This window comes from Malaclemys terrapin, chromosome 3 (genome assembly GCF_027887155.1).
Source record: "Malaclemys terrapin pileata isolate rMalTer1 chromosome 3, rMalTer1.hap1, whole genome shotgun sequence".
In the NCBI taxonomy this organism is placed as follows: Eukaryota; Metazoa; Chordata; order Testudines; family Emydidae; genus Malaclemys; species Malaclemys terrapin.
Genome location: NC_071507.1, coordinates 120,906,241 through 120,928,319, shown reverse-complemented (window position 1 = coordinate 120,928,319; position 22,079 = coordinate 120,906,241). Strand labels below are relative to the sequence as shown.

The following is a 22,079-nucleotide window of genomic DNA, read 5'->3' as shown; positions in this document are numbered from 1 at the left end:
GCTGGGAGCCTAGGCACTCACCTTTTCAGAACCATTCTCTTCCTGGAAATCCCCATCACAGACCTCTGTGCAGGAAAATGGCCCAGGAAGGTGAGAAATCAATGCCCTAAGCTAAAAGAAATTAAGACAACACCCCATCCAGGCCATATTAATGCAGCTATCCATCACACAGAATCCCAAGAGATACCTTCATGTCCTCTGTTGAATTTTGTGTGGTCTGCCCCTATGGGGATAGACCTGGAACCTATTAAAATCACCAAGGAGAATGGCAAAGAATGCAAAGGGTCGAGAGACACTAGTGCCCAGATCTCTCTGGTCATGGAAAGCATGGTCCAAAAAGACACATTTTGACTGAAAGGTGGGGTGCTGAAAAGTATCCCTGTGGAAATGCTCAAGGAAATGATATTTTGCATATAAGATTGTTAATGTTGTAACCCATAGTAAAACAGAATATTGTGCTGGAAAATGGTAAAGACCCAGAAACTGCTAACGAGGCAGTGGAGGGTCCCTCCAGCTCCACTGCAGCAAAAAGAATCAGTGTTTCCAGGTGTGGGAGGGGCTGAGGCCAGGTCCCATATAGCAGAGGAAAGTGGCATGGCCTCAGGGCTGGGGGTGAGGAATTAACCCATTACTGTCCCAGTTGTCAACTGCCAGCATTTTTGCAGATGAACAAAGGGCAGACCCAAATCTAGAACACATAAGAGGGAGCTCCAGTGAGGAGAAACAGGGAAAGGTTTATTGAAGAGGAAGGGAAAGGAAACTCCTATGGAAAAAAATAAGCCCTAAAAAACCCTACAGCAGGTGGTTGTGTCTGCCCAGCACTATGGGAAATTAATGTTGCTAGCGCATAGTTGTCCTTTTGCTAGTCATGGGGGCATAGAGAACCTACAAGATATTTTAAAAAATTATTGGCCAAAGATACAGAATGACATGAAGAATTATTGCAGGTCTTTTGAATTATGTCAAAAAAGGAAAAGACCTGTAGAGCCCCAGAAAGTTACCCTATGTCCTTTGCGTGTGATGCAAGATGCATTTTATAGGGTAGCAATAGACATCTTGGGCCCTATGCCACATCCCACCCAAAGGGGAAAGAAATATATCCTGGTGGTAGTGGATTTTGCTGCTAGGTAGCCTGAAGCAGTTGCTCTGACTAACATAGTGGCCGATGCTGTGACAAAAGCCCTTTTTACTATTTTTAGCAGAGTGGGTTTCCCTAAAGAAATTTTATCTGACAGTCAGTCAAATTTAATGTCTCAGCCATTCAGTGAGTTATGGAAATTGTGTGGGGTGAAACAACCAACAGCTGCCCTATATCACCCAGAGACAAATGGCCTGGTGGAAAGGTTCAGTGGAACCCTAAAATCTATGCTGGGAATGTATGCAAATAAAAGATTTCAAGATTGGGACAAAATGTTACCATATTTGCTTATAGGGAGGTGCCCCCAAAATCAACCAAGTTCTCCCCATTTGATCTTCTATCTGGAAGGAAAGTGAGGGCACCACGAGATCTCATCAGAGACTCCTGGGAAAGGGACACTATGGTAGAGGGAGAGCCAATAACTGAATATGTACAGAAGTTCAGAAAATAGTTAAAAGACATGATGGGTATGTGAGGAAATGGGAATGTTTTCTCTGAATACTGTATGGGTGCCTCGGTTTCCCCTATGCATTTCTTAAGTATCTAGGTGGTGGGATAAGGGTGTGTGATTGTTGCAGAGCCTTAGAGGGCCAGTCTGATGCTGTCTGCACAGAGAATGGCTGACACCTTGTCTCCTGGCAACTGATGGCCTGGGCCCCTCCCCTGCAAAGGTGCTAACTGAAAGTGTTGGAGAACAAAGAGATCAGGTGGTCTCCTGGCCAGGGAAAGAGACAATAGCCAGAGGAGGGGCTGGAGAGTTTCAGTTTGGAGCTGGCTGTGGAAATGGAGGGAGGGCCCAGACTGGGCTCTGGCCTCCCTGGCCCCAAGATGGACCTGACTCAGGGGTCCTGTTTCCTGTACCTACAAGCTCTGCTTTAGACCATGTTCCTGTCGTCTAATAAACCTTCTGTTTTACTGGCTGGCTGAGAGTCACGGCTGACTGTGGAATTGGGGTGCAGGGCCCACTGGCTTCCCCAGGAGCCCCACCTGTGCGGACTCGCTGTGGGAAGTGCACAGTGTGAGAATGGGATGCTGGGCCCCTTACCTGCATGGCAGCTGCTGGAACTGGCAAGCTGGGAGCTGTGGGGTGTGGCAGTGGGAAACAGCTGAGAGGTGCAGGGAGAGATGCTGCTCTTGCTGCTGCCTTTCCCCCATGGAGCTAACACCTGGGAGCTGCAGGGAGGGGCCGCTGAGGATAAGAAGGGTGTGTCCCTGGGGGGGCATGACTCAAATTGTTGGGGGGACTAAACCTTTAATTGTTCCCCCGCCCCCAGGGGCAGCTCTATGGTTTTTGCCGCTCCAAGCACGGCAGTCCACTGGTCACTTGGATTCGGTGGCGTTTCTGCGGGTGATCTACCAGTCCCGTGCCTTCGGCGTACCTGCCACCGAATTGCTGCCAAAGCCGCAGGACTGGCGGACCTCCTGCAGGCGTGCCACCCGAGGCTGCCTGACTGCCGCCCCTCGCGGCTTGCCGCCCCAGGCACGCGCTTGCTGCGCTGGTGCCTGGAGCCGCCCCTGCTCACCCCCATTCTCAGCAGGCACCAGTTGTCTCTGGGAGAAGCTCCTAGCCCCATCACCCTGCCGCAGGGTAGAATCCCTGAGCTTCCCCCCGTCCAGTCAGGTAGGTGGAGAATGGGGCGGTGAAGGGGGCTTGGCAAGCTGCACTTTAACTGTAAAAGAGGTGCATGTGGCTCACAAGCCATGGTTTGGCCACCCCTGCTTTAGATGATGATGCAGACAAAAACTCTGCTTTTGTTACTAATATACGACAGTGAGTTCACAATATTGCCATTTAGGTTAATTAATGGAGAAGTTACTTTTGAGAGGTTGAAAGGGCTACAGGACTTTGCAAAGGCCTATGTCAATGATATAGTGGGGTTCACCAACTCTTGGTCTGATCACAAGAAACACTTGGGAATTGTGCTGTTAAAACTCAAAGAGGCAGCAGGCAGGCCAGACTATGAAAGCCTCTAAGGGTACGTCTTCACTACCCGCCGGATCGGCGGGTAGTAATTGATCTATCGGGGATCAATTTTATCATGTCTCATCTAGACGTGATAAATTGATCCCCGAATGCGCTCCCCGTTGACTCTGGAACTCTTCCAGGGCGAGAGGCGGAAGCGGAGTTGATGGGGGAGCCACGGCCATTGATCCCGCGCCGTGAGGACACGAGGTAAGTCGATCTAGGATGTCGACTTCAGCTACGCTATTCTCATAGCTGAAGTTGGGTATCTTAGATCCATCCCCCTTCCCTCCACCCCACCCCCCCTCAGTGTAGACCAGCCCTAAGTGTAAAACTGGAGCAGCCAGAGTTCCTTAGCTGAGACACTGGTTACAGGGACATGGAAACTGTACATAAAAAGGGAAAAGAAAACTTGGTGGCAGATGCCCCAGTGAAGGAAAGAGGAATCTGATCTGCTGCTTCCGGTTCCAGTGGCCAACCCTCCTGCAGCTTTGTAAGGGGGGAGAAGCCAAAGTGTGACTGTGTGGCTGGAAGGCTGCCACTCAGAAGATAACCTGCAAGCTGTTTGTGAGCAGGCCAGGTGGGAGCAACAGCAGGAAAGCATTGTGAGGCACCCTAGGTTGTAGTGCAAGGGTGACACAGCCCCTCACTGGTTTGGATTGCACCCTGGAGTGTCATACCATGACCCTCATAAACTCCCACCAGTCAAATGCATTTAACTAGGAGAAGGAAATAGAGCCCCATTCTATATTGCCTTTTCCTCTAAACTTCAGGGGAGAGTTGTCTAGGTGTAACAACTCTCAGGGGATGTATATTGGACCCATGTTACCAGGGAGGCACAGTGGATGACTCTGTCCTCTGAGTAAGTTCCAGGGAACTGCTGGAGTCTGGAGATCATTTCACAGGGAGCACATCCAGATGCCCTCATGGAATAAATTAGAAACATTCTGCAATGATGCCCCTGCATGTCAGAAATCATGATGAGGATGGTCAGGCCTAGTGATCAGAGCCAGAGTCCAGAGCAGGGATGGAGCAAGGCTGGAGATGGACTAGGAACAGGGTGGGAGCAAGAACAAGGCTGGAGCAGGCCAAGGCTTGGGGAATCTGTTGTCACTGTCAGGCAGGAGAGAGTTCCAAGCCCTGCAGTGGCATTGAGAAGACTGAGGTGCTGTTCCTCCTGTGGAGCTTATATATTTGCCCTAAGAGTCACCGAACCAGTTCCTGGCTTGTGGATTGTCTGGAGCTTATCACAGGAGTGACTCATCAGCTAACACTACACACTTCACCTTGAACATGCCCCTCTCTTGTAGGTATGCGCCAGGGCCAGGTGAGGAATCGAAGGTATTACCCTAAAAATATCCACATCCCATTAATTTCAACGGAATTATTGGTGCTCAAAATTTCTAAAAAAATCAGGCCTTCATTCTTAGTGGTTTTATACTGATCTATGAAATGTAATACTACATATGAAAAAATGAATTAATACCTTGTTAATGAAGAAAATCTCATTTTTTTACTGCAAAAGCAAGACACAAAGTAAATTAAGTTCCATGTTACTATCTTGCATGCTCATATTTGTCTTAAACTAGGAAAAGCACTTAGCTTTTACTCATGAACTGGGTGGATCTTCGTTATATATACTTCAATAGACTGAACTCTATAGCGCACGTTTCTTGTTTCAGTTTATTTGCTTTGCTGTGTGTCTCACACCACCTTTCTCCCCTCCTCTCCAACAATTGTGCACTAACTGTACTGCTCCTGGGTCTTATTTAATTAAACCAGATGAGCTAAAGATCTAAAACTATCCAAATAAATATGCTATTGGCTGTAGACTGACTACAGAAACCTTAATGATTGGTTTTATCGCTGTGCTTTATTACCAGTAGTTCTAGTCCCTCCATTGGGAAGGACAAAAACTTTCATAAAAAAGCAAATCCTTTTTCTTGCGTTCCTCTCACCCACAACCTTATCACCAACACGCGTTAGAAAGGATAGTGCATTTCTTTCGGCAAGAGAGAGGTCAAAATGATTGTGTACAATCTGTATCAAAGAGAATCTTCTAAACTTAGATGTTAGAAAAGTAAACAGTCCTACAGTCCAATTAGTCCATTGCCCTTTCAAGGCTCGTTATTCTCAATTAATGTTAAAGGTGATTTCCATTTGCTATGTTCAAAAATTACTTTGTCAATACCATCAGTTCAGAAGATGGCAAAACTTCATTTAACACACATCCTGTATTGTGCTATAATATTTGCCTTACAAAGAATGCTCTCTGTTGTAACAAATCTTTTCTCTGATGAAAATTTCCCCTAATTCCATGAAACAAAATTCTAATTAAGCTAATATCAGCACTCCCTAGGCCTATTACAAAATAACCATGTTTAAATATGGTTGTGAAACACACTTGGTTTTTTTCTTTCCCGAGTGGGACAGGGAAAAAAACATATTGGAACCATATTAGGCTTTAATATTTTAACTCTGGTACATACAAAGACTAAAATATCAATTTCAGTGAGTCTGCTCATGGAATAAGGTACTATTCTGCATGAGTATACATATTGGAATCTAGCTCATATTACATTTTGGTGCACAGATAGAACTCTAGTTTATAATAGAGTCTGGGTCTGGCTGATTGTGTATTTGCTTTACCTTTTTCCATGATTGATTCAGGCTATCAAGTTACTCTGAACATCTTATGTCCTTTGAACTGATTATCACTGAAGTTTATCTAAGGAATTCTTATTACTACTTTGGCACATTTATTGAACTTCATGGAGTGTGTACATTGAGCACCTATTACTGTTACGTAAGGATATGGGGAGTGGTTGCTGAGGTCATTCTCCATTTTAGAAAATGGACTTTAGACTACAAGGATAAGGGAGTGAACAGCAGGCTCTGGTTGCTGTGTTATCTGATGTTTAAATACAAGTTTTCCTGCCTCCCAGAGAAGAACATAGTCTGCATTGTAATTTTTCACTGGGGGGAATCAATATTCCAAAAGAATATCCACTAATATTTCAGCATCTCTAGGAATAGGAATCAGCCAAAACTGGAACTTGAAAAGGAACATGTTTTATCTTATTAATGAAGATGAGGTCACAAAGGAATTAAACATTTTCTGGAATCAAGGATACAATTTGTTTTCTGTTTCACATAGAGAAAAACCTCCATGGGGGATGGAAACTTTGTAATATTTTTTTAAAAGACTTATGAATTATCATTGAATAGTGTCTGAAATTACTACAAAATTACTAATAATACCACTTTTTTTCATTTTCATTGTACATGCTTCTCTAAAGCAATCAGAGCCACCACTTTTACAATTGTATTAAACATAATAGATAATTTAAATATCCTGAGATAATATGCCTCTCTCTGAAAAGCTCAGTGATACATTGTGATAGTGTAAGTCAAAGAGAATTTTTAAATTTGTGGGAAGGACTCTAGGTAAATAAAATATTCAAGCAGTTTGCTCTTTAAAGGAAGGGAAAGATCAGAAAATGTATACAGTCTCAGTTTTGTGTCTGAATTATAGCTTTAGACCACATAATCTATTAAACTATGTTGACTTTTTTTGAAAATAATAAATATAAAGTAAATGCAGTCTCATGTTTTATTATTGTCTCTCCAATAATATTTACTTTTGTCTGCACTTCAGAATGGAATACATTATCAGCTTCTTGTATTTCTGCTGTTTTATAATCCCTTTAACCAGCACTTGCACTTTGTTCCTGTAATTTGCAAATTGCCATTCTTTATAGCCATACTAAATTACACATATAATTTTACCCTTGACAAACAAAGTAGTTTTGTCTTTACTGTTAAGTTGTTGTAATGGCAAATCTGTTTTTGTCCAATAGTCTGAAATCGTAATTCCATCAAAATGTAATGTCCTCACTGATTTAGTGTTTTCTAACCTCTAAACTGTTAAGTAAATTTTCAACAAGAAAAATCTGACCACTTCTTTCCATAAACCCTAATTCAGTAGTTGAGTGTTGTGCTGACTAGGGTTGGATTTAAGAACATGCTTAAAGGTTTTGCTGAATTGGGGTCTAAAAATGTCTGACAGCATATTAACACAGAGAAATTAGGCTCTTTCAAGGAATAAGCAAATGTACGTGATTCTTTCTCCACCTATTTTTTCAGGTTGGAACAAACCCTGTTCTGATTAAATTTAATGTGAGTTTTGCTGCTATCGGGATTGGGCCACTATTTTTCACTTCACTGTATACCATTCTAAATGATATACTCTATACAATATTAAATTCTGCATTCTCAATGATAGAAAATTTAAATTAATTTGTTCTCTGCAAAGCTGCCATACTGAATAGAGCAGTATCATCAGTGGTGTTGTTCTCTAAGATATGAAATACTTTTAATCAAACCCATCTTCAGGTGGTGTAGATCTGATGAGTGGGTTGTGAGACAGTCCTGGGTGAACATCACTCTGCCATTTTTTTAATAAACTTACTCTGGGCCTGATTCTGCTGTGATGCTTTTATTATAAAAATGCATATCTGTGATGGAATGGGATTGGAGAAAGCATGATGAGTTAAATTCAACTGAAGTATTGAGATATTGTATTTAGGAAGATTTCCTGCAAATTATTAAAATTAACTCCAATACAGGTGAGAAAAAAAATCCTCCTCCTTAATTACCAACTAGGAAGTAACCAAATATTCATTCTTTTCTTATTCTTCCTCTGGGGTAAACTGTATTGTTGGAAATCACTCTGCACCAGTGTAAATCATGTGTACACTAGGGTTTCACATAACTGGCTAAAACCTCATTGTAGACAAAACCACCTCTGTTTTAGGAACAGTAACAGAATTACCCATCTTCTGGAGCATAAATAGGACCTGTGGCTTAACACGTGGTCCTAGCTTCCACATCTTACACAAAATTAAAATATATTCAAGTTACTTTTTTTATTCATAGGGCCAAACCTGACCTCCATTGTAATCAGTGGCAAAAGTCCCATGGTCTTAAGTTACAGCATGATTTTACCCATAACCTTTAATTCATTTATCATCCAATTTTCTTTTTTGATGCTGGTAAACCAAGTGCCAACTGTGGACAAGGCCATTGGCAATTAGGCATTAGCTAAGAACTGACACATTCCTAGCTGGAAGCCAAACCTGCTCACCTGTATGTTAGTTTTGTTCAAAATAGATATTAGTCTTATAAGAATGTATTTAGTGTTTTGACTCTATGAAATGCTTGTAAATTGCTGCATGCATTAATCTCACTTGTGGGGAAGGAGCAGAGATCATGCCATTGTATTCTGTGCTATAAGGAAATATATGTTTTTCTCTAGGACTTTGAAAAAATTTGCTCTGAAGGAGCAACTTTCAAAAATTAAGTGGGTCATCAACAGACAAAAGCTTTGTTAATTGCCCCCGTACACTCATGAAGAAGTCAGTGCAGAAGGTCTTGTCCCATTGGTTTGCATGCTAGAAGAGGGAAATAAAAATAGTTGACATGAAGATTTATCACCTCTTTGCTGTTTAAACTCTCACAGGGCCAGAGGTCTTTAAACTGAAGCAAGAGATGTGCCAGGGTTATCCCTGGGTTTGCCCTGAAAGGCATAGCACATTGACAGATCACTACAACTCTGTCACTCTTAGGATTTAAGTTGGAACTCATTTGTGCCTATATGTTTGCCTGATTTAACCTGTAAATAACTCATTTCTTTTTCCTAGTTAATACACCTTTAGATGTGTGTGTATGTGTGTGTGTGTGCACACGCACTAGACTGGAGAGTGCAAGGTGATTGTCTGTGACTCCATGGTAAAATTGCTATAGAGATCCTCAGGACTGGCTCTAGGCACCAGCAAACCAAGCACATGCTTGGGGCGGCACAATTCCAGGGGTGGCACTTGCACTCTCAGAGGCTTTGGGGTTTTTTTGCTTCGACAGTTGCGCTCTCGGAGGGTTTTTCTGCTTGGGGCGGCAAAAAACCTAGAGCCGGCCCTGGAGATCCTGGCCTGGTGAAATCTAGTTATAGAGCATACCACCAGTTTGGGGTGTCTTCCCTGTTTATGACAGTCTGCGCTGAGGAAGGTACTCACACTAGCGAGTCACTCCAGACAGCAGGGTATCTTTATCAGATATCTTTTGACTCATGTTCAGAACAGTCTTTATTGAGATTGTGTAAACTCATTATCCTCCTCAAATTGTTACTGGCATTCATCTGATCTCAATTTCCCCTCTATTCTAAAGAGTTTATGGAAAATGTTTCATAAAGGAGTTTGTAAAGAGTCACACCAATGTGGCTGATATTTCTCTTTGTCATCTTCCTTCATCTTTCTGGATCTTTTTCTGCTCCCTATCTTCTTTCTGCTGTCCTGCCTTTCATTCCCAGGCATGCAACAAGAAATTATTCAAGTGTTGAAATATTTCCTCAACAGTGAGGTTGATCTGTCTTTAGCGGAGGCACAAGCCTATGGAAAGTGGGGTGGGAAGTGAATATTTCTGTTGGATCACTGTCATTGATCGTTCAGTAATCTCATTTGCTGCTGATTTCTGCTGAGTCCAATATGGACACAGCAAATGAAATACATTAACTTATTTGTCTTGTCTACTTGTGTAAAAAAAGCTTCCCTAAATGCACAGTTTTTCTAAAGGAACATTTTAGCAGGAAGACTTTCCCCAATTTCTCACTGAATGAAATCCCTTGATAAAATGAGAAATAACTTGCAGTATTGATTAGTGATATGAGTGGTATTACCACTATGACATTGACATGTACCTCCTAACTCTTTCAGTCTCTCCATGGGAGTGTCTTTCAAATAACAGGCCTTCACCTGCACTTCTCTCATAGTAAAATCCTGTGGTTCACCTCACTTCTAGAAAGGATCACCAGCCTATTGCATCCTCTGTTTACCAACTGTATTTACCTCCTGCGGGTCCAACAGGGTTTGGCCCCTACTCTGGAATCCTCTCCAGGAGCTGTGACCAGCTGGTAAATGCAGTGACAGAAAACAGCCAGCTTGTTCAACAATTATTAAATGATTTATTTATCTCTAGGACCATCACAAGCAGAGAGAGAAGGGTCAATGTAATAAAAGCCTAAATGTATCTCAAAATAGCATTTTCTTCTCAGTTTAAGTGCTTAACCCAGGACCTCTACACATACACACAGTATTGGAGTTGCCTGAAACAGACTGTCCCCTGCAACTGCTGCCTCCTGCTCAGGCCCCAGGTTGCATTGCTATCCATTAACAAGTTCCTTTGTCTGTCCTGGGCCCCTAATCCTTGTCCAAACTGGTTTCTGTCCAAGGGGGGTTGGGATTGGGGTTGGGCTTCCCAGCAGTAGGAGTTGTGCTTTGTCTTTTAATTATGAGTGAATTGATGATGATTAAAAATATTATTCTTCTCTTCCTCTCTAGGTGCCTGTCAAGGCCTGGAGGAATTTCCCCTGATGCTCACATAACCCCAAACACAACAGTAAACGAACATGGACATATAATGTTTATAAATATACAAATATATCATTACTACTCTTTGGGACATGGGTGAAGAAGAATTAAGAGATATTAATAAAAGTCCTTTCCAGGACTGAAAGCCATAAGAAGTCTTTTTCAGGGCTGAAGAAAACATAATTAAAAGAAGCCCCAAAGGGTCAATGATGAAAATAAAGGCACTTAGTCAAAACTGATTATTATTATTCATTATTCATATAACAGTCGCATACAGAAGGGCAAGTTAAGATAGAGGCCCCATTGTAATAGGTACTGTGTAAATTTATAACAGAAAGCAGACTCTGCTGCAAAGAGCTTATAGTCTATGGCTCCTGCTATGAGAGCATTTACACATAAAGGTGCTTAACTTCACTCCAAGCACAAATGCACGCAGGGATAGTAGATATAAGAAAGACAACCTTTTTTCCGTGGAAGAAAGAAAAAAATAGGTTGCTATAACAGAAATTGCTCACAGGCATAATTTTAAAGATATTCTCAGGGTGAATAATTAAATACCTAAAAGCTCCCTCTTAAAGGATAAACTAAAAGAAAGAATCAACAAAATAAGACAAACAAGAATAATCCTCGGGAATAATGAAAAAAAATCAAAATTAACATAAATTCCTTCAGAAGAAAACAAACTTTAGGTATTTCCCTGAAGAAACAAGAATTAAATTAACTTTCTTTTGTGAAACATACAATAGAAGTTTTTTAAGGGTTTCAGCACCAGAATTTCTCACTTGAGGCCTTAACTTTTAAAGTATTATTTTCCAGAGTTTTCATGAGAGGTTTTATTTTCTTCCTCCGTAATCAAAGAATTTTCAAAACTAAATACATATTTTATATTTTAAATCCTTAAAAGAGATATTGGCTGAAAACAAATTTGAACATACATTTAAAATAAACATTTACACTTGTATGTTGTTGATGTGGTGATTATATCTTGCTTATATTGTAGTAGTGCCTAGAAGCTTCAGTCATGAACTAGGACCCCATTGTGCTAAGTGCTGGACAAACACAGAACAAAATCTTCTTAAATAGAAAATGAATCAGCCCTTCCAAAATGAAGCTATTTTCCAAAAGCCAATTTCTCTAGCCGCCACTGCCAATGCAAAGATATAAAGCTAGGGTTTGAGCCTGCAAACGCTGACCTATGTCAATAACTTTACACATGTCATTAATGAGTAAACATGCTTATGTAAAGTTTGTGGAATCAAGTCATTGGTTTGGAATTGCAAATGTGCGGATGCCATGCAAGCATATGTGTGCCCAATGGGTCATCCCATTGTCCTGGCTGTAGCTCCATTCCACACAGTGAACTGAAATACACAAAAAAGTCTTCTTTTATTAATAAATAATGAATTAATAATGAATAATAAAATAAATTTTAATAATACTTAGCACTTGTGTCTCCAACTATCCTCACAGTAAGCCTCACAATACCTCTGTAAGATATGGAATAATTATTATCCCCATTTTACCAATGGAGAAATTGAGGCATAGATATTAAGCGACTGGTGTGAGGTCACACAGGCAGTCAGCATGCAATCTGCGATTAGAATTCAGGTTTTCCTGTCTCCAGTCCTCTGCTCTGGCCAAAAACTCTCTTTATTAATATTCATATAGCCATATAACAAAAGGAATAAATACCAGAAAATGACACATCCTGTAGAGAACATCTTCTGTTATAAGACGCACAGTTATTTGGTACTCTCCACATAAATGATATATGTATAGTTAGTCCATGCATCCAGTGTGCACTCTCTCTACCAAAATGCAGCAATCAGCTCTCAAAGAAAAACAAATCTTTACCTGTATCTTTAGAGAAAGTTTCAAAATATATTAAAAAAAAAAACATACTGGAAAAGGGTCAGCCATCAGGAGTTTTGCTATTAATTAAACTACAAAATTAATTATCCTTTTATTCTGAAGGAAAGCAGTCTGAGTTAGGTTATTAGAGAGACAAAGGGGTTCCAATATCTTTTATTGGATCAAGTTCCATTGGTGAAAGAGACAAGCTTTCCAGCTACATAGAGCTCTTCTTCAGGACTAATTCTTCTTGAGTTAGGTTATGGTATCCTAAACAGGTAACAAAGATAACAAACTATGGTATCCTAAAGCTTCCTACACCTCAAGAACCTCCAGTCCTGAAGTCAGACCAGCAATCCTTGCATTTGTATTCTGGTATTGGCTTTTAGCTTTTTAAAAAAATCTTGTAGACTCAAGTTTTTAGAATTATGTTTCTTACATATTGTGGTCCTCAATCATTTCACACGACTCAGAGGAAGAAAAAAGAAGTTAAACATGGTCATTCTATTGCCAATGTGACTGATGTAGTGAGATCTCACAGCTCTTACAATGTACGGCCCTACATAAGCAATAGGTCTCACTGTTTTAAAAATTAAATATATTTATATTTTGATTCATAGTAAAGAATATATAGTGGACAGAACAGAGTGTTGCAACTGCACTCAAGTAACATTATAAAAAACTTTGAAAACAGTGCAATATAACAAAATATTGGACTCCAATTTTGCACTCAGTATGATCTCTGGACCTCTCCTTAACTACTTGGTAAAATATAAAGAATAATTATACCCACTTGTGATGCTCTATGGAATCTGGGGGACACTTTAGAATATGTTGTAAAATTGCAATGAGTTATACCAGATATGCCATGTAAGATATTTGTGAAAATGTTATAATTTGCCAAATATGATAATCTTGTTTATATGTTTGTATCACCTTTGCATTATGGGTTATAGATATGTATGTATGTATGTGTTTCAAAACTTGTGCTATGCTTCTGGGTGACAACCCCAGACAGTTTGGCATCAGCATTGCCTAGCCTGCTTGATGGTTCATTGAGAGCCATCAGCTATACAATTTACCCACTGAGAGAAGGCAAATACATCTTATGACTCAGTCCTTATGACCTATGGACAGAACTCTAAGGCTTTCAAGCCCATGTGCTGGGCAGCTTGTGTTTGGAACAAAGGAAGCACAGGCCGCATGGCAAAAAAATATAAAAGGCAGCTGCATCTTCTCCATTTTGTCTACATTCCTGCTTCTTACCTCTGGAGGAACTTTGCTACAAACTGAAACTCTGAACAAAGGACTGAATGACCCATCCAAGCTGTGGATGTATTCCAGAGAGATTTTCAAGCTAGCAAACTCACCAATACTACTAGGAACCTGATATATGGACTTTGAAGTCTTTGTATGTATGTGACTGCTTTACCATTTAACATCTCTCTTCTTGTTCTTTCCTTTATCTTTGCATGTGAAGGCTGGATCCGGCTGACTGAGGCAACCTGGTTCAACGGTCAGGAAGGCGGTGACAGCAAGCGTTGTGGAACGCTTAAGAGCACGACAAGACATGTAGGCGTCCTGGTCATCCACTGCGCCCTGCCCTATCTCCAGCCGTCTCGACTTCTGTCCTGCCACTGGATACAGATAGGAACTGAGAAGAGAGAGTGAGGCTGACGTTGCGCAACTCTCCCTCACTTTAATCCAATTCACGCGCAAGTCTCGACATCATATCATATAATATTACATCATATCAAGTCCTGTGGCAATGGGAGACGAAGCAGCAGGTGTGGATACACTGGGAGTGTAGCCGCGGACCTGCGACCGAAGCAGCATCTTCTTGAGGGACTGAGCAGCCCTATTCAGGATTGCACTGTTCACCTCCGTAGAATGAGGAGGGGGCTAGAAAAGGTGCCCTAAACATCACCTGCTTCACCTTACTCTGGCCAGCATACCGTGGCTGGCAGGGATCCCACAAAAGCGGTTGAACAAAAACAAAAACAAAACTTAGAGTGACACCGATCACTATTGGCACATAGAACGTGCGCACGTTACTGGACAACATCACGGCAGACAGACCGGAGAGAAGAACAGCACTTGTCGCTAGAGAGCTCACATGCTACAACATTGACATTGCAGCCCTTAGCAAAACTCGCCTTGTTAATGAAGGACAGCTGTCTGAGTCGGGCAGTGGCTATACATTCTTCTGGAGTGGCAGCAGCAGTGATGAGCGTCGCGAATCTGGAGTTGGCTTCGCCATCAAGAATCATCTTGTTCGGAAACTTGCCAGTTCCCCCAAGGGTATGAATGACCGGCTCATGACAATACAGCTTCCGCTTCAAAAAGGAAAACAAGCTACTTTGATCAGCACATATGCTCCTACAATGACCAACCCAGAGGATGTGAAGGATAAATTCTATGAAGAACTAAATACTCTGCTATCGTCAGTGCACCACACAGACAAGCTGATTCTGCTTGGCGATTTTAACGCAAGAGTCGGATGCGATGCCACAGCCTGGGAAGGAGTCATCGGGAAAAATGGAGTGGGAAAGTGTAACAGCAATGGCCTGTTACTGCTGAAAACTTGTGCAGCACATGTCCTTCTGATCAGCAATACGGTCTTCCGCCTTCCTACCCGTAACAGGACTTGATGGATGCATCCCCGTTCCAAGCACTGGCATTTGATCGATTATGTCATCATCAGGAGAAGGGACAGACAAGATGTCAGGGTTACAAAAGCTATGTGTGGTGCTGACTGTTGGATGGATCATAGGCTCATAGTATCCAAAATGAAGCTCTGTATCATGCCGAAGAGACAACCACAAGGCTGTAAGGCTCTCAAAAGGATCAATGTGTCAAAGCTGAAGAACAGCCGCATCACTGAAAATCTAGCGGAAGACCTAGAGAATGAGCTTGCTGATCTTCATATTGAGGATGACGCTGAGAAAGTCTGGGAGCGATTCTGCAACATTGTCCATGCAGCTGCATCGAAGGTATTGGGGCCCTCCACATGCAGGCGGCAAGACTGGTTTGACAAAAATGATGCAGAAATCCAGGCCTTACTTGCTGAGAAGCACCGCCTGCATCGTGCATATCAAAACGATCCATCTTCAACGGCAAAGAAGACCGCCTTTATCAATGCTCGCAGAACAGTACAGAACCGACTATGCAAAATGCGGGACTTGTGGCTGAGCGCCAAAGCAGATGAAATACAGGCATATGCGGACAGAAATGACTATAAGCAGTTTTATGAAGCCCTCAACACACTCTATGGTCCACAGTCTTTTGGGAGCTTTCCCCTCCTGAACTCTGATGGTACTGTGCTCCTTACAGAGAAGATGCAGATTCTCCAGAGATGGGCTGAACACTTTGAAGCAATTCTCAATCGCCCCTCAGTCATCAATGATGAGGCCATTGACAAGATGCTCCAGGTTGCAGTCAATGACTCCACGGACGCTTCACCAAAGAGGACAAAGTGAAGAAAGCTATCAATCAGCTGTCAAGTGGCAAAGCCCCAGGGTCAGATGCCATACCAGCAGAGGTGTACAAAGTTGGTGTACCCGTGCTGCTACAGAAACTCACTGAGCTGTTTCAGTCCTTCTGGAAGCAGGGAACCATTCCACAAGAATATAGAGACACGTCCATCTTGCACCTCTATAAGAGGAAGCGCAATCGCCAGGTATGTGATAATCACCGTGGAATCTTGCTGCTTTCTACAGCGGGAAAAGTTCTTGCACGGGTTCTGTTGAACCGATTGATCACTCACCTGGAGAAGGGCTTACTGCCCAAATCACAGTGTGGCTTCCGCAAAAGATGTGGGACTATTGACATGATCTTTGCTGTGCGTCAGCTACAGGAGAAATGTCAAGAGCAGAATCGTGAACTCTACACAACTTTTGTGGACCTCACGAAAGCATTTGACTCTGTCAGTCACCAGGGCCTGAGGAGGATCATGTTGAAATTTGGCTGTCCAGACAGATTTATATGAATGGTACATCAATTTCATCATGGTATGATGTCTCGTGTCCTGGATGACGGTGAAACATCTGAGACCTTCCCAGTCACCAACGGCGTCAAGCAAGGGTGTGTTTTAGCACCCACTTTGTTCAGCATGATATTCTCTGCCACTTTGACTGATGGCTTTCAACACTGCACTGAAGGAGTAGGCCTGAAGTATAGAACTGACGGGAAAATATTCAATCTGAGGCGACTACGTGCCATCACCAAGGTGAAGGAAACTGTACTTTGAGATTTTCTTTTTACTGATGATTGTGCTCTGAATGCTAGTACAGAGCTAGAAATGCAAGCCAGTATGGACAAGTTTTCAACTGCATGCAACAACTTCGGTCTCATCATTAACATCAAGAAGACTGAGGTCATGCACCAGCCAGCTCCCCACGCTCCGTACTCCCTCAGAACCGTCCATCACTGTAAATGGACAGAGACTTCAGACAGTGGACCACTTCACGTACCTGGGCTGTACCTTTTCCCGAGCAGTGTCAATCGATAATGAAGTAAACTGCAGAATTGCTAAAGCCAGCTCTGCATTTGGCCGATTGCACTCCAACGTTTGGGAACATTGAGGGATCAGCCTATCAATGAAGCTGAAGGTCTACCGAGCAGTGGTGCTTCCAACTCTGCTGTACGCCTGCGAGACATGGACTGTCTATCGGAGTCATGCACGAAGGCTCAATCACTTCCACATTTCCTGTCTGCGAAAGCTTCTAAAAATCAGATGGCAGGACAAAGTGCCTGATACTGATGTCCTTACTAGAGCCAGTCTGCCATCAGTTCACACATTGCTGATGAGAGCCCAGACCAGGTGGGCCGGACATGTTGTGAGAATGTCAGACGAACGCATTCCTAAACAGCTCTTCTATGGAGAACTCACTCAGGGAAAGCGCTCCGAGGGAGGACAAAAGAAGGGGTTCAAGGACACGCTGAAGACCTCTTTGAAGTCCTTCGAGATCAACACCGCCACATGGGAAACCTTCGCATTGAACTGTCCAGCATGGCACAGCCTCATTCACACAGGCAGTAATACCTCTGAGGCAAGGCATATTGCTGAGGCTGAAAAAAGCGTGAGCTTCGCAAGTCCAGAGCTGCTTGTACATTGTCGACAGTTCCATTACATGTCTGCCCGACGTGTGACAGGACATAACACGCCCAAATCGGACTGATCAGTCATCTTCGGACGCACAGAGCCCGGTCATCGAAAGAATGAGTTGTTGAGGTCTTCATCGATAACGATGGACGAACATCATAATAAACCTTTAGTTTTAGACACTAAAGGATTGGCTGGCAGCATGATATTTTGGGTAAGATCCAAACCTGGTGACGTGGCTGACCCTTTGGGGTCAGAAGAACATTTTGTATATGTGAGCAGAGTTTAAAATAACTTCTCACTGTACCGGACCTAGGTGCTGATTGGGAGCCAGAGAACTGGAATGCAATAAGGGGGCTGTGTGATTTCTTTTTTGCTTCTTGATAATCAGTGTGGGGGATCAGAAGCACAGTGTGTGACTGGTTGAGGAGAATAATTTCAGTGTTACCCGCTAGTCTTGGGAGTATCTGCTCTCCCTTTTGCAGCCTGCCCTGACCTTGGCATTTCCAGTGAGGGCTGCATCGGGCGTCCCAGGTCACAATGTGGACAGAACAGAGTGCTGCAACTGCATTCAAGTAACATCATAAAACCTTTGAAAACAATGCAACATCATAAAATGTTGGGCCACAATTTTGCACTCAGTATAATCTCTGGAGCTCTCCTTACCTATCTGGTAAAATATAAAGAATGATACCCACCTATCTCAAAGGGGTATTATGAAGCTTACCTAATATTTTTTAAAAGATGTCAAAATTGTCTGAAAGGCGCTATGAATGCAAATTACTAGTTTTTCACAGCAAACTTTTTATTGACAGTTCCCATGTAGGCAAGAGTTTGTGATAGAAGAGCTATTCTTCCAAATGATCACAATGCATCTTGCAGGAAAAAAAAACCCATAAGCCTAGTTAAACATATAAAATTATACATACAATTATACCTTAGAAATGTAGAACCCTGTCCTGCAGTATTGCTTAAAGCACATGAGTAATCCCACTCACCTCAACCCCCAATCCTACAATCAAATACATGGAGGCAGACCCTTGCCCCTGTGTGGCCTCTCACTGACTTTAGTGCAGCTCCACATTGATGTGAGTTTTGCCTATCTGAATCCAATTGCAGGATCAGGGCCTTAATCTTTCTATATTTGTTATATGTTAGTTTTCCCCCCTCATGAACACACACTTTTGGTATTTTTACTAAAAAGATTACACTGAAAATTGAGAGGGGGAGGGATAAAGTAAAACTGTCAGGGAAACCTAAAGGCATTAAAGAAGTTTGGCACAAAGATGTTTCATTATATAGTGATGCTGCCACCTTAAGGTTAAAAAAAAATCATGTGCTTTTCAAACTTCGTACATAGTTATACAAAGGCCTAACATTAATGTGTGGTCTAAATAAAATTTTAGACATTTTTATACAGCCCCAGTTTCTCAAATATTGTTGATACTCTCACTAACGCTCCTTTTATTTTCTGCGTTAGGTTCCTAGTACAATTTTATATGCTTTGAAATTAAAATTTGTTAGTCTCTAAGGTGCCACAAGTACTCCTATAATATATTAGAGGAGACCATGAGATGTGCTGGAAGCAGTCAGTGTGGGAGAGATAAATGTTAGTACAATGAGAAATAAAATAGAAATAATTTTAAAAAAGCCTTCTATCCAAGGATTTAAAATCCCTTTATAAATATTAATGAACACATGCTCAACCCCTGCAAACACTTACACACATGCTGTACTCAGATGTGTAGTCGTGTGTGACTTCACATTCTATTGACTTCACTTCAATTGAAATGGGTGCCTAACCTTAGGCTCCTTTACAAATCCTAGACTAAATTCCCTTGTCAAAGATGGAGGACTCGTAAAGATCTTGGGATATTTATTTATTCTATGCTCATTAAATGAATAAACTTTAAATGGCCACATTATAATGACATTGAGATCATAGGTCAAATGCAAGATCTTATTGGGAATATAGGGAAAATTACTTTTCCAGTTACTTATGGCACATAAGAGGCTGAAAGCATATTTGTTCGTCTGGAATTGCAGGTTTAGTATAAAATTATTGGAATTTACTCTGTAGAGGAAAAGACAAGCAAATCTTGCTGTGAGAGCTATGCTGTGCCATAAAAAGCACTATGTACCTTATGGACTGAGACGTTTATCTAACAGGATAAGTGCTATATAAGTTTAATCACTTTAATCAATTAATTGTGATTAAATGTCACACACTCAGAAGAGTAATTAGTATCTATAATCAAACATAAACTGATCATGGACTGAGAAAACTGCAGTCTGAAAAACTAGGGCCCTCATCCCTCAAGGAGCTCCATGTGGGTGGACCTTTGCATCTGTGTGGAACTCATTGTGTGATCGAGGCCTAAGGCCAGAAGTTATGCTGAGGGAACATTGTTCCCATAGCTAACTCATAGACTTTAAGGTCAGAAGGGACCATTATGATCATCTAGTCTGACCCCCTGCATGCTGCAGGCCATAAAACCGTCCCTACCCCTTCCCTGGACTCTGCTGTTGAAGTCCCCAATCCTGTTTTAGGTGACTTCAATCGGCAGAGACCCTCCTGCTAGAGATCCCTGCCCCATGCTGCGGAGGAAGGCGAAAAACCTCCAGAGGCTCGGCCAATCTGCCCTGGAGGAAAATTCCTTCCCGACCCCAAAAATGGCGATCAGTCAGACCCCGAGCATATAGGCAAGAGTCACCAGCCTGACCCCTGTCAGCCATTATACGATTTACCTACCATTGTTTGGTTTTCCTTGACTACTATGTTTTACCATTAAACCATTCCCTCCATAAATTTATCTAACTTAATCTTAAAACCAGACAGGTCCGTCGCCCCCACCGTTTCCCTCGGAAGGCCGTTCCAATATTTCACCCCTCTGACGGTCAAAAACCTTCGTCTAATTTCAAGCCTGAACTTCCCCACGGCCAGTTTATATCCATTCGTTCTCGTATCCACATTAGTACTAAGCTGGAATAATTCTTCTCCCTCCCTTGTATTAATCCCTCTAATATATTTAAAGATAGCAATCATATCCCCCCTCAGCCTTCGCTTTGTCAGACTAAACAACCCAAGCTCCTCTAGTCTCTTTTCATACGACAGGTTTTCCATTCCTCTGATCATCCTAGTGGCCCTTCTCTGCACCCGTTCCAGTTTGAGTTCATCTTTTTTAAACATGGGAGACCAGAACTGCACACAGTACTTTTTATATAAACAAATTAGTTGATTTTCATATAGAGAGGTCACAAATAAAAGGGAACCCTTTTGGCAAAATTTTCCCATTTGAGCCCTATATGAACTCAGGACCCATCTGAGAAGAACAGACTATGCAGTGAGGTGAAATTTCAAGATTAACCTAAGAAGGAGAAATAAACCTTGGGGAAAGCGAAGTTCTGAGCTGTCAGCTAAGACTAAGGAACTGCCTTGAGGGTTGCCTATTACAGGGTTAATGATGTGAATTCTGATGACCCAGGTGAATACTCTGCAGCTGACTTTTTTAAATCTCTCACAGAATTGAAAATGGACTCCCACATTCTCTTCAACCAGACCAAACCCTAGAGATATATTTTCCTTGTTTCTTATTAATTCACAGTTCCATATGCCTGAGATTTTAACTCATTGAATTCCTTTTTTCCTTTTGTTCTTAAATATCACAAGAACCAACTGTTTTAAGATCTAATGAAATAAAAGACACTAGTGCAGTGGTGGGCAATCTGTGTCTGGAGGTTGCCCACCACTGCTCTAGTGCTTTGTGTTTTATATTCTGCAAGTACATGTATTTACTCTTTATATAGTCATCCAATCTACAGTACAGTGGTCCTAACATCTCTTTTGTATGGCTCTTAGACATGGACTCTTTATTGACGACATAGAATAGAAGAATATGAGGGTTGGAAGGGACCTCAGGAGGAGGTCATCTAGTCCAACCCCCTGCTCAAAGCAGGACCAATCCCCAGACAGATTTTTGCCCCAGATCCCTAAATGGCCCCTTCAAGGATTGAACTCACAACCCTGGGTTTAGCAGGCCAATGCTCAAACCACTTAGATATCCCTTCCCCCATATTGAACAGCTTGAGCAATTTCATATGTGTTCCCTCTACTTAATAATGAGCATTCATTGGCAGGACAGAGTGACCAATATTAAGGTCCTTGAGAGTAAACACAACCAGCATCAAGGAAATGCTATTGAGAGTGCAACTTAGGTGGGCTGGACATGACATCAAAATGGAAGACCACTGCCTCCTAAAACAGAACTTGTATGGGGAGCTGAGGCAAGGCAAAAGAAAGAAACGTCATTCCTACAAGCACTTCAAAGATAACTTGAAGATCAGTCTCCAATGGGCTGGCATCAATTTAAAAAAACTCAAGCAAATGTCTCAGAACAGGACTCACTAGCTATCTCTGACAAGATCAGCATGCAACAGATTTGAACGGAATCGATGAAATCGTCTCCAGGCTGCACGTGAAAGGCGCCACAGAGCTGCATTGTCAAACATCATAGATCCGGACTTTTCATACCCTCAGTGCAGCTGACTGCGTGCATTAGGGTTTGGACTTCAGAGTCATATGCGTAGCCATAGATGAGAATT

The 22,079-nt window shown here is 42.1% G+C and overlaps 1 pseudogene; it reads left to right on the top strand.

Annotated features, from left to right (window-relative positions):
* The first annotated feature begins 77 nt into the window (after positions 1 to 77).
* LOC128834267 (uncharacterized) lies at positions 78 to 21,692 on the top strand (annotated as a pseudogene).
* Positions 21,693 to 22,079: the final 387 nt, after the last annotated feature.